Genomic DNA, 10,484 nt, shown 5'->3' on the forward strand with positions numbered 1-10,484 from the left:
AGCACAAACTTAGTGGGTTAAAAAAAACACATTTATTCTCCAACAGTTATAGACTTCAGAAATCTAAAATCAAGGTGTTGGCTAGAATGTGTTCCCTTTGGAGGCATCAGAGGAGAGTATGTTTCTTTCCCTTTTCCAACTTCTAGAGGCTGCCTGCATTTCTTGGCTCACAGCCCTTCCTTCATCTTCAAAGCACCTCACTCCAATTTCTGGCTCCATTGTCTCATCTCTTTTATCTGACTTTTTCTCTTGCTTTCTTCTTATACAGACCTTGTGATTTCATTGGCTCACACGGATGATCCAGAATAATCTTTCCATCCCAACATCCTTAATCATATCTGGCAAGTTCCTTTTACCAAGTCAGTTTTGGGGAATTAGAATGAAGACATCGTGGGGGGGGGGGCGCATTTTCTGTCTATCACACTATGCATAAATGTTTAAAGAATTTTTGAAGAATGGAATCACAAAAAGATAAGCACCATGAGACTATATGAGAGTAACCATATAGATATGAAAAGAAAAAAATTAAAAAGAAAGAAACATTATAAAATGAGAGAGAGAGAGAGAGAGAGAGAGAGAGAGAGAGAGAGAGAGAGAGAGAGATGGAGAAGGAGGTCAACAGAGAAGTCTAATAAAATGAAAACTGAATATAATCTCTGATGTTGTGATGTAATCACTAGTACACTTATGGAAAACTGTGGAGGGGAAATGATAGCAGCAGAAGCCAGATTAGAGTGGGTTTACAAAGGATTAGAAAGTAAGAATAAAGACCTATGGCATGGGTTGGTGCTGTTTCTGAGCCCAGATGGTACTGCAAAAATAGATTTCAGATTTCAGTCTTTAGCAGCTATATTTTGATATGGCTGGGACAGGAGTGAACTGACAGCATGGACCCCAAATCTAAATATCATAAGGCTTAAGTGTAGTTTAAATTTTAATTCAGAGCTTTATCTAGAGTTGGCTCTATAAACCATATATTGTTATTGCAAGGCTAAAATATTTGGCTTAATTGATTCACCCTAGCTCCTTTAATGCCAAACCTCACCTCCTTGGTGATCCAGATCACCTGAATATAGTCCATTCAATTATGATTTTCTATTAATACAGAAATTTAGTCTAATACTACAGCAGATGTTCATGCTTCTTAAAGAGCCTAACTTTTATTTAATAATTGATAGTGAATAGTATCTGGTTAAAGGATTTGATGGCCCAGTTCATTGAAACAGGTTTTGAGCCCAAGCTTCTGGCTCCAGCTGCTTACATTTGGGATTTAAGATCTGGCACAAAAGAAAGTTTTGTTCTTACAGGATGTTTCCAGGAAGTGACTTCCATACATTCATGACAGTTCTCCTTGGTGCCACATCTCTTGTGTTGTGTTTCAGGTGAGATTGCAAAAAAGGTCATGGCAAGTAGTATTTATATGAGGTAACCTCGAATTTAACCAAGGCAAGCCTCTCCTTCTGGGGTTATTAGTAATAATTTTATAAATAATATACACATGTGCTTCAAAATGAAGGTGTTTGGTTCAGTTTATGAAGTTTAATTCTTTGGATCGAATTCAAGTAACTTATTAGAAAGTGGTCCTTAGGGAACAGCTAAGGAGAGAGAGCAATCACGTCCATCTCTTGAGGAATAACTCAGGCAGAGAGTCATCCAATAAGACGCCTACTTGCCTCTCCTTGAGCTCTCCCCAGAAACCACTTGATTGCTTGACTGTCTTAGGATTTCTTAGTTTCCTCTTTCCTATAAAACTGGAGCCTCATTAGCCTGTTTTTCTCATCCTCAGAGGTTCTGTTTCTCATTAACAACTTGTTCCACACTCTAGGGCAAGAACACTGGATAGAGAAGAGAAGCTGGAGCAGGACACCTGCAAATCTCACAGCAATCTGAACAGAGTCACAGCAGTTGGCCCAAGGTAACAGGGAGAACATACAAACAAGAAAAGCTGTCTGACAAAGAAAATGAATCCACCCTGAAGTGTCTTCTTCACATTTTTCTTGTTCATTCTCCTTCTCATTTTAGTTCACAGCAGGAAATAGGTGTCTCTTGTGTTAAAGAAGCTATCGATTGCTTTTAATAACCCATGAGTGTTTTTCATTTGTTAAGCCTGTCTTCAAGGTAAAGTATGCCCTACAGAACATACAATATAAAGGTTTTTAGATTGCCTGTTTTCAGATACCTCATCCATTGTATAAAGAGACAATATTCAGTACCTTTGGGCAACTATATGATATTGGACCATGTAGTAGATTGTTAAGAGTAATGATTTCTAATGAGTCATGCCTTCCAGTATTCAAGCACTTATGTACTCCTCCAATTGGACTCTGAACTTGGCCCCTGGCTTGCTTGGCCAATGGAATATCATAATCGTGACCTAAATAGAGCCTTGTCAAGCATTTGTGTATTACGACTTCCCTCTTGGAATGTTGCCTTGAGCTGTTGCCATGTCAAACCCCAGAATGAAAGGCCATGAAGAGAGAGAGGCTGAGCCATCCCAGGTGTCTCAGCTAAGCCCTGTTGTGAGCTGTCCTGCCAGCTGAATGTAGCCACATGGGTAGTCCCTGGAGAAAGGACTAGAAGAACCACCCGGTCAGTTTATAGTATAATGAAAATAACGTCACTTTTATTTTAAAAGCAGTACATTTTGGGGTGTTTTGTTGCACAGCAATAGATAACTAAAACAGTCTAGGATTTTATATTTTTTCACATTATATTTATTTTTTGCATATGATTGAAGGTGATTATGTTTATGGTATTTCACAAAAATTGTGATGTGTAGATATATAAATATACCTGCACATATACATTAAAATATGACTCTATAGGTGAGAATAGAGCAGTGGTTGCCAGGGGCTGGGATTGGGAAATGGGGAGATGTTGGTCAAAGGGTGCAAACTTCCAGTTAGAAGATGAATAAATTCTGGAGATCTAATGTATAACATAGTGACTACAGGAAACAATACTGTATTATGTACTTGAAAGGTTTTAGGAGAGTAGATCTTAAGTGTATTCACCACGTACACACAAAAGAAATTATGTGAGGTGATGAAGGTGCTAACTGGTAATCATTTTGTAATATATATGTATATCAAATCATCACATTGTGCCTTAAATGTATAGTGTTATATCAATTATATCGTAATAAATCTGAAAAAAAAACCTTGCTATATAGAAATAAGACTGCTTTCCATAAGGCACACCCAAAATTCGTCTCATCATTCAGGACTCTATGTGCATATATTGTATAATTAAAGGTGACAAGAGACCATAAAGACTGGGTGGAAGAATATGTGTAATTGGGAAACCAGAGAAGACATATGGGTGTACATACACATGTGTCTCTTGCATACTATACATTCAGAGAGAATGAGGCGAGTATAGATATCAGGGAAATGATTAGAGGGAGTTAGTTAAATAGAAATGGTTCTTGGTGAGTGGTGATGTGCTAAACAGCACGGCTGGTAGAAACATGTTAATTTCTGAGTTCAAGACCTAATGATTAAACAAGTCTACATGTGGCATATAAGCACTGGCTCATAATTAAAAGTTGGACTAATAAAAACATCGGTATTCCAGGGGATTCATTTCTTCTTGTTTCGTGTTTATATTCTTTGAAATTCTTAGCAAATAGAATACGTAGTGCTGAAGCCATAAAGAAAAAAAGGATGTTGAAAAAGCAAATAATCTTTTTTTTAAAGTTTCGGCTGTACATTTTAACAGTAAGACACATACACATACACTCATATACATACACATACATATATGCATATTTACATTGTGGCAAATAATCTTATTCGATGCCAAATTACCACCCACCCCACCCCCTCCATAGATGGTCCTATAGTATTCTGGGTTTTTTTTTTTTTTTTTTAACTATAAGGAACATAGAAAAAACAAACTTTTCCCAATGAATAGGAAAAAACAACGTATTAAAAGATATTCACAAGTAGAATTATATTTGTAAAGCCTTATTTAAAACATTCTAATGTGTGTGTACATGTTAATGTATGCATGTTTTTCAAAACAAATTTTCATAACTAAGAAGTTTTCCAAGTCATTGAGGCTTTAGTAGTAAGCCAGCTCTTCGAGCAGCTTCTTTTCATGTATGCAGGTAATGCCCATTTGCAAAAATGCTTTCCCACAGATCTGCAAAATAGTGAGGAAACTATGCATAAGTATACACCCAATTACTTTTGATTTACAATAAGCAATTAAAATGTGCACACACACACATACAAATACAGCACACGAATTAGAAGGCACCACCATTACCACACCCGTTAGAGATCTAAACCTCTTGACTGTTCTGACATGGAAACCCAGATTTTCGTTAGATGGGAAAAACTGGAAGCAATATTAATCTAATCTTTCTCACCACTTCCCTAATTGTCTTCCTATTATAACAGTGATAATTTCTTAGGAAGAAGTCACTTGATGTGAAGTAAAATGCTATTTGCCAAAGCCCCATCCAGAGTTACCAGGTTAGAGAGTTTTCTTCCTCCAGAGAAAGTGATGAAAACACAAATGGAAAGGAAGCAGGTGTGGCTGCTGGGCATGCTGAGCCAGATGCTCCTTGGGGTGTAATGATACCTGGCATCGCAGAGAAGGGGTTTGAAGAAGAACTTTAATGGCCTGATTTCAAAACGATTAGCTTAAGGACTCTTCCTTGTGCTCAAAAGTCATATTTAAATTACAATTTTACCTCTTCCGTCTTCTTGTGACTTTACACCCCCCACCTTTATCACAGGGTTTTACGGCTCACAACACATTCTCTGTGAAAATTAGGAAATCGGTAAGCCACTGTCAATGGTGAGATTGTTCACAGCAAGTTTTCAATAAGATCAGGTTAAACAACTTTGCTGTGCTTTGTTTTTCAAGCAGTGTTTCTTAAAGTGGGGTCTGGAGACCAGTGCTTCAGCAGAGGGTGATGGCATTCCAGGGGCAATGTAATGTGTTTGCACTTGCTCTCCTGAGGCCGTGCTAGAATTTCCCTGGAAAATAAATAAACATTTAGTTAAAAAAATTTTGTACATTCCTAAGAACACAAACCTGAAGATCAATGAATCTAATTCTACCAGCATCTTTGTAGTACCTCAAGACACATGCATCCTGCCCAGACCAACTGCCTCAGAATTCCTTGTTAAAGTTCCTTGTGAAAATATAGATTCCTGGTACCCCCTGGGAAAGTTCTGGTTTAGTAGATATAGCATAGGAGCAAAGAATCTCCTTGTAAAAGCACCTAGAAGTTTCTCATGCACATCGATGTTTGAGAACTGCCAAAGATGAGTGAAAGCTAAGCTCTAATTAACTCCCTGATGCACAGGATTACTCTTGACTAAAGGTGTTTAATTCACCAAGGATGAATACTATTTTATTTTAGTTTAATTTAATTTAATTTTAAGTTTTTAAAGCCCGAAGCACCCAGTATTCCTAGGTGATCTTCCATCCAAGTACTAACCAGGCCCGACCCTGCTTAGCTTTCGAACTCAGACGAGATCGGGTGTGTTCAGGATGGCATGGCCATAGACATAAGTACTATTTTATACTTGTGAAATAATTTGTATTATCAAAGTGATGCTTATGTATCTTTACATAAAAGACGTTTGGTCTTCAAAAGCAGTAGGGAAAGGAAGTTAATGTACATCAAGTGTTTACTACTAGTCAGGTTCTTTGGCCCTGGTTTTGCTGTTGTGACATTATTTTATATACATGCTAGATGTTATCACCATCTTTATTTTATAGGGGTATTAAGAGACATAGTGTTTATTATAAACTTTGGGTCCATAACCTTCCATTTGTGAGGAGAATGGAAGCTGTCAGTGGTGTACAATATTGATGATGCTCCCTTTCTATGTGATAAAATAAAGCTATTGTAACTGGACACATGTACCCAGCGACTACATTACCTGTCCTTCCCTGCAGCTAGATGTGGGTATGTGATAAAGTTTAGCTCTTGGTATGTAAAGCGAAGTCATGTGCGGCTTCTAGGGGTATCCTTTTGATGTTTTACATTTTATTTTATTTATCTTTTTTATTGTGGAAAATTTCAAATTATTAGCAAAAGTAGAGAGACCAATAAATCTCCTTGTACTTATTACCCAGCTTTAATAGTTATCGACACTTGGTGAATCATATTCCCCCTCCTCTACCCACGCTCGCCACCCTCCACTGGCCATGAAATGACACTAAAGGAGGAGGCGTGCACCTGTCCTCATGCCTTATTATTTCCTGCCAGCTGAATATGTATGTGACAGATGAAACTTGAGTAAATATCTTGCATCATAGGTGGAAGCCATAGGATGAGGATAGCAGACAAAAAGAAAGAAGGATCCCTGAGTTCGTGATGTCTTTATAAAGTCACCCTTGCATCCTGGGCTATATACTGCTAATTTTGTGTGTGAGAGAGAAATAAATTTCTATAAAGGTTAAGCCCTAATTCTATAGCCTGTAGCCAAAATTATCTCTGATGTTTATAGCGGGTTAAATAGAAGACCCCGTTGAACCATTCTTACCAAAACAAAGCAACACTAAATCATTCCTGTCCACATTCCTGCCTTAGGAAATTCAATGTCACGCAAAAGATTAAATCTTTGATAACTGAGGATGTTCAGGTTTAGAATCATCAATCTGATCATCAGTGAATATTCTTCTGAAGAGTCAGTATACATAGGTTACAAAATAGACTATGTATTGGTTATAATATGACCTTGGAAATTGGGTTTTGGGTGAATGATTAACATTAGTTAATAAAGGTTGAGGCAGAGACTACTTACTGGTTGTTCCCTATTTTCTGTTTTCTTTTTTCTCCCTTATATTGAGCTCCAAGTTTTCAACTGAGCACATGACCTTGTGGAATAAAGTTTGCACTTCTAACTTCATAGCTAGAGGCCATCAGGTTATGAAGTGCTGGAATTAAGAGAAATATGTAGCTTAACAGAAGTGTCCATAGGGGGCGGGTATGTTCTTCCTTTATTTCCTCCTCCCCTTTCTCCTGCCTAGAGTTCACACGCAGTGAATGGTATAGGCATTGGGAAACCATGTGTTGAGAATGTCAAAGCAACCAGATGGAATGAACCTGGGTGGAGAAGCCGACCCAGCTATGAACAGCTTACCTCTAGACTTCATTTATGAGAGGAAGAAACAAACTTCTATTTGATTTAAGTCATGTTATTTTAGGTGTTTTTATTGCTTGCAGCACATGTAAGCCAAACTGATTAATATTTTCACACTTTTTTTTTCTCTTTAAACACTAAGTTTGGCTGCTGTTCTGTTTATTTGAATTTTGTTTAGGTTAGCTAGATTTTTGTTTAATTGAGGCCTCACATAGTATTTTAAATAGATCCTACCTTGGATGAATAATTTATAATTTATTATAAATGTGTCGAGAAGGCAGTACAAGATATTAATCTTTGGCCTGGGTCTACACAAGAAAGTAGTACTGATGTTAATATATGTACTTGGAATAAACTCCTTCCCATCCACAGCCTATCACTATTAGCTAAAACCTCTTTGTCCCCAAATCTTGTTTTGTGATTCTTTTTGAAGTCTCCGATGTAATTGCAGACATTTCCAGATATTCTTTGAATTGAAAAGTAGATGAGTGGGTTTACTGAATTTCTTTTATTTTGTTCTTCCAGGTCCACCCTCTAACTTTCTTTATCGTACTCTGAGCACTGAAAGGCTGACCCCATATGAAATGTATAAATGGATTCTCAGTCTCCAGTTGGATAAATAGGAGACACTCACAGGTGATCTAATGGATAGGAAGCGTAAGGTCAGGATACTTATTCTTATGACTTTCTTCCTACCTGTCACTACATGTTGGTTGCTTCTCTTGATTAAAAGCTTAAAATGGTTAGCTATTGCTGCATTTAAAACTTTCCCCCAACTTAGTGATTTAAAAAACCATCTATTTGGCTCATAATTCTGTGGGGTGGAAAATTATACTGGGCACAGTTGGCTAGTTCTGGTCTGGACCTGGCTTAGCCAGTTCGTTTTTGAATCTGCAGTCAGTTTTTAGGTTGACTGGGTACTGGCTGGCCTAAGATGGCCTCACTTCAAATTTTGGCAGTTGTCAGTGGGAAAATACGGGAGATAGAGACATTTGTGTTTTATCATCCAGCAGTCTAGCTCAAGGTTATTCTCAGGGAAGCTGGGCTGGGTTTCAAAAGAGCGAGCAGAAACACACCAGGTATCTTGAGGCTTCATCTTTACTCGAAACTTTCTCATCTTCAATTTTGCTACCAGATGATCAGCCCATTTTCAAGAGGTGGGGGAAGTAGCCTCTGACTTTCAGTAAAAAGAACTACAAAACTGCAAATGACATGGATATAGAAAGAAGTAAAAGATTGTGGCCATTTTGATGATCTAGCGTAGGGTCACATCTCTTGTGCAACAGCTCTCTCCATGTAGCTTTTCTTTTGGTTCTAGTAACTTCCCTCTCTTTTTATTCACTATTCTTAGGGTGTGGTAATGGCTCCATGTTGTCATTAGCAGAGTACTAAGCCGTTTTCAAGCGTATCTTTCTAAGTAGACACTTCATTAAACTCTCCTCAGTTATCCAGCTTGAGTTTGTCTTCTGTTCCCTGCCAAGACCTGGACTGAAATACTGAAGTCTTTCTATTAAACATGGCACACTAAATGTCTGTTAATACCTATGGACATTCACTTTTAGGGGTAAAAGAGGTTTTAAATGCATATAAACAGAAATAATGCGAGAGATGACAATCAACGATATTTTTGAAAGATGAAACATTTTCTATCTTTATAGATGGAAACGCAGAAATCTGAATAAGGCAGAAAAATCAGAAATTAAAAGTTTGCAGATGGGTAAGTCTATGAGAAACAAGCCAGTTCCTGCTTCCGGACTATACAGAAAGTCACAAGAAATCTAGGTACCAGGTACCTGAGAGCAAAGGTAAAAGAGAGGTGAAAACAGGTGTGCCTAAAGGCTGCATGAGGGGCAGTTAGATACCCACAATACCTTTCAAACTCTTGCTGAAGACGGGAGATTTTTCTAGAGAAACTGAACTTATGAGAATTTTGATTTGGGGACAATTGGCATGATAACAAGGAGGAGTGATTTGCCTTAACAGTTACAGGGAGAACAAAGTGAAAGTTTATTTAACTAAAATGTTAGAACTCACAGTTCCAAGAATTCTGTAGCCAGGTACATACTGTTTCTTCTTTGGCAGGGTAGAGGATTGGGGCATTCTTCTCTGCAGAAGTTGGCCAACCCTAGAAAAAAGATCCATAGACACTGACATCTGAATGATCCCAGTGAAAATGTCAGGCCTCGAGAGTCGATAGTGGAGCCCATTTATTGACAGTCCACCTCCACACACATTTAGCTTCTCGGTGCCTCAATACTAAATATTCCATTAAACTAAGGATCATCGTGCATTTCAGTAAAGCCTCAAACATGAAAAACAGTGACAAAAATCAACCAAAGAGAATAAAAGTTAATTTGAGAACACAGAAACAATGCAGAGAGTAAAAGAAAATTTAAAAATTAAAAATATGCAAAACATTAAACATAGCTATAGTCTATATTTTCAGATACATCAAAGCAGATATTATATCTATGAAATAAAATAATATAGCCTTACTAAAATCAACAACAAACCAGAAAAACAACATAAAAGAATATTTCTTGTAGAAATATAACAGCAGAAATGAAAAAAAAAAAAGAGTTAGAAGACAAAGTTGAAGAAATCTTCCAGGATGTATAAAATGACAAAATGATGAAAAATTAGGGGATCAATTTGAGAACCCTGATTTCAAACATAGAAGTTTTAGAATGACAAAAAGAAAATTAGGAATGTGTATCAAGGAAATCATTCAATAAAATTTCTCAGAACTGAAAAATGTGAATTTTCATATATGAAGGACTTACTAAGTACTCATGATTAAGGAAAAAATCTTGCACTAAAGCATTCACTGTGGGTTGAAAAGTCATAAAGAGAAGTTCTTGTGCCCAGTGATATTTCAAAGCCAATGATGCTCAGCCTGGACTGCAAATGAAAATCAGCTGGGTTATACACTTTAGTCACCTAGGGAGCCTTTAAAGCTCCTAGTGCCCCAGCTCTACCCCAGACCAATTAAATTGGGCTTTCTGGGGGCGGTTCCAAATATCAGTATTTTAAAGCTCTGCAAATGGCTACAACGTGTGATCAAGGTTGAAGATAACTGTATAAAAACATTTAGAATGGTGTTTGATAGGATTTTTTCCCTCATTGGCTTTGTAGTAAGCAATGTTCTGCATTCATTAGCTTTATAGGAATATACGTAGAATGGATGGTAGTTTACAGAAATAAATAAATATAAACTATAAACATATATATGTATGGGTGGGTATGGGTATGAATTTTTTAAATATTACAATTTGAATTAGGATTGTGTTTGAATAATTATTTGGTTAATTTTGTCAAATCATGTATAACATTACACTAGTTTTTTGAGTTATTTAATACATAAGCCTGATT

The 10,484-nt window shown here is 37.1% G+C and overlaps 1 pseudogene; it reads right to left on the minus strand.

Moving 5' to 3' along the window:
• Positions 1 to 5,409: 5,409 nt before the first annotated feature.
• LOC118609692 lies at positions 5,410 to 5,528 on the minus strand (annotated as a pseudogene).
• Positions 5,529 to 10,484: the final 4,956 nt, after the last annotated feature.

The sequence above is a fragment of the Rousettus aegyptiacus genome, unplaced genomic scaffold, assembly GCF_014176215.1.
Source record: "Rousettus aegyptiacus isolate mRouAeg1 unplaced genomic scaffold, mRouAeg1.p scaffold_m13_p_11, whole genome shotgun sequence".
NCBI classification, from domain to species: Eukaryota; Metazoa; Chordata; class Mammalia; order Chiroptera; family Pteropodidae; genus Rousettus; species Rousettus aegyptiacus.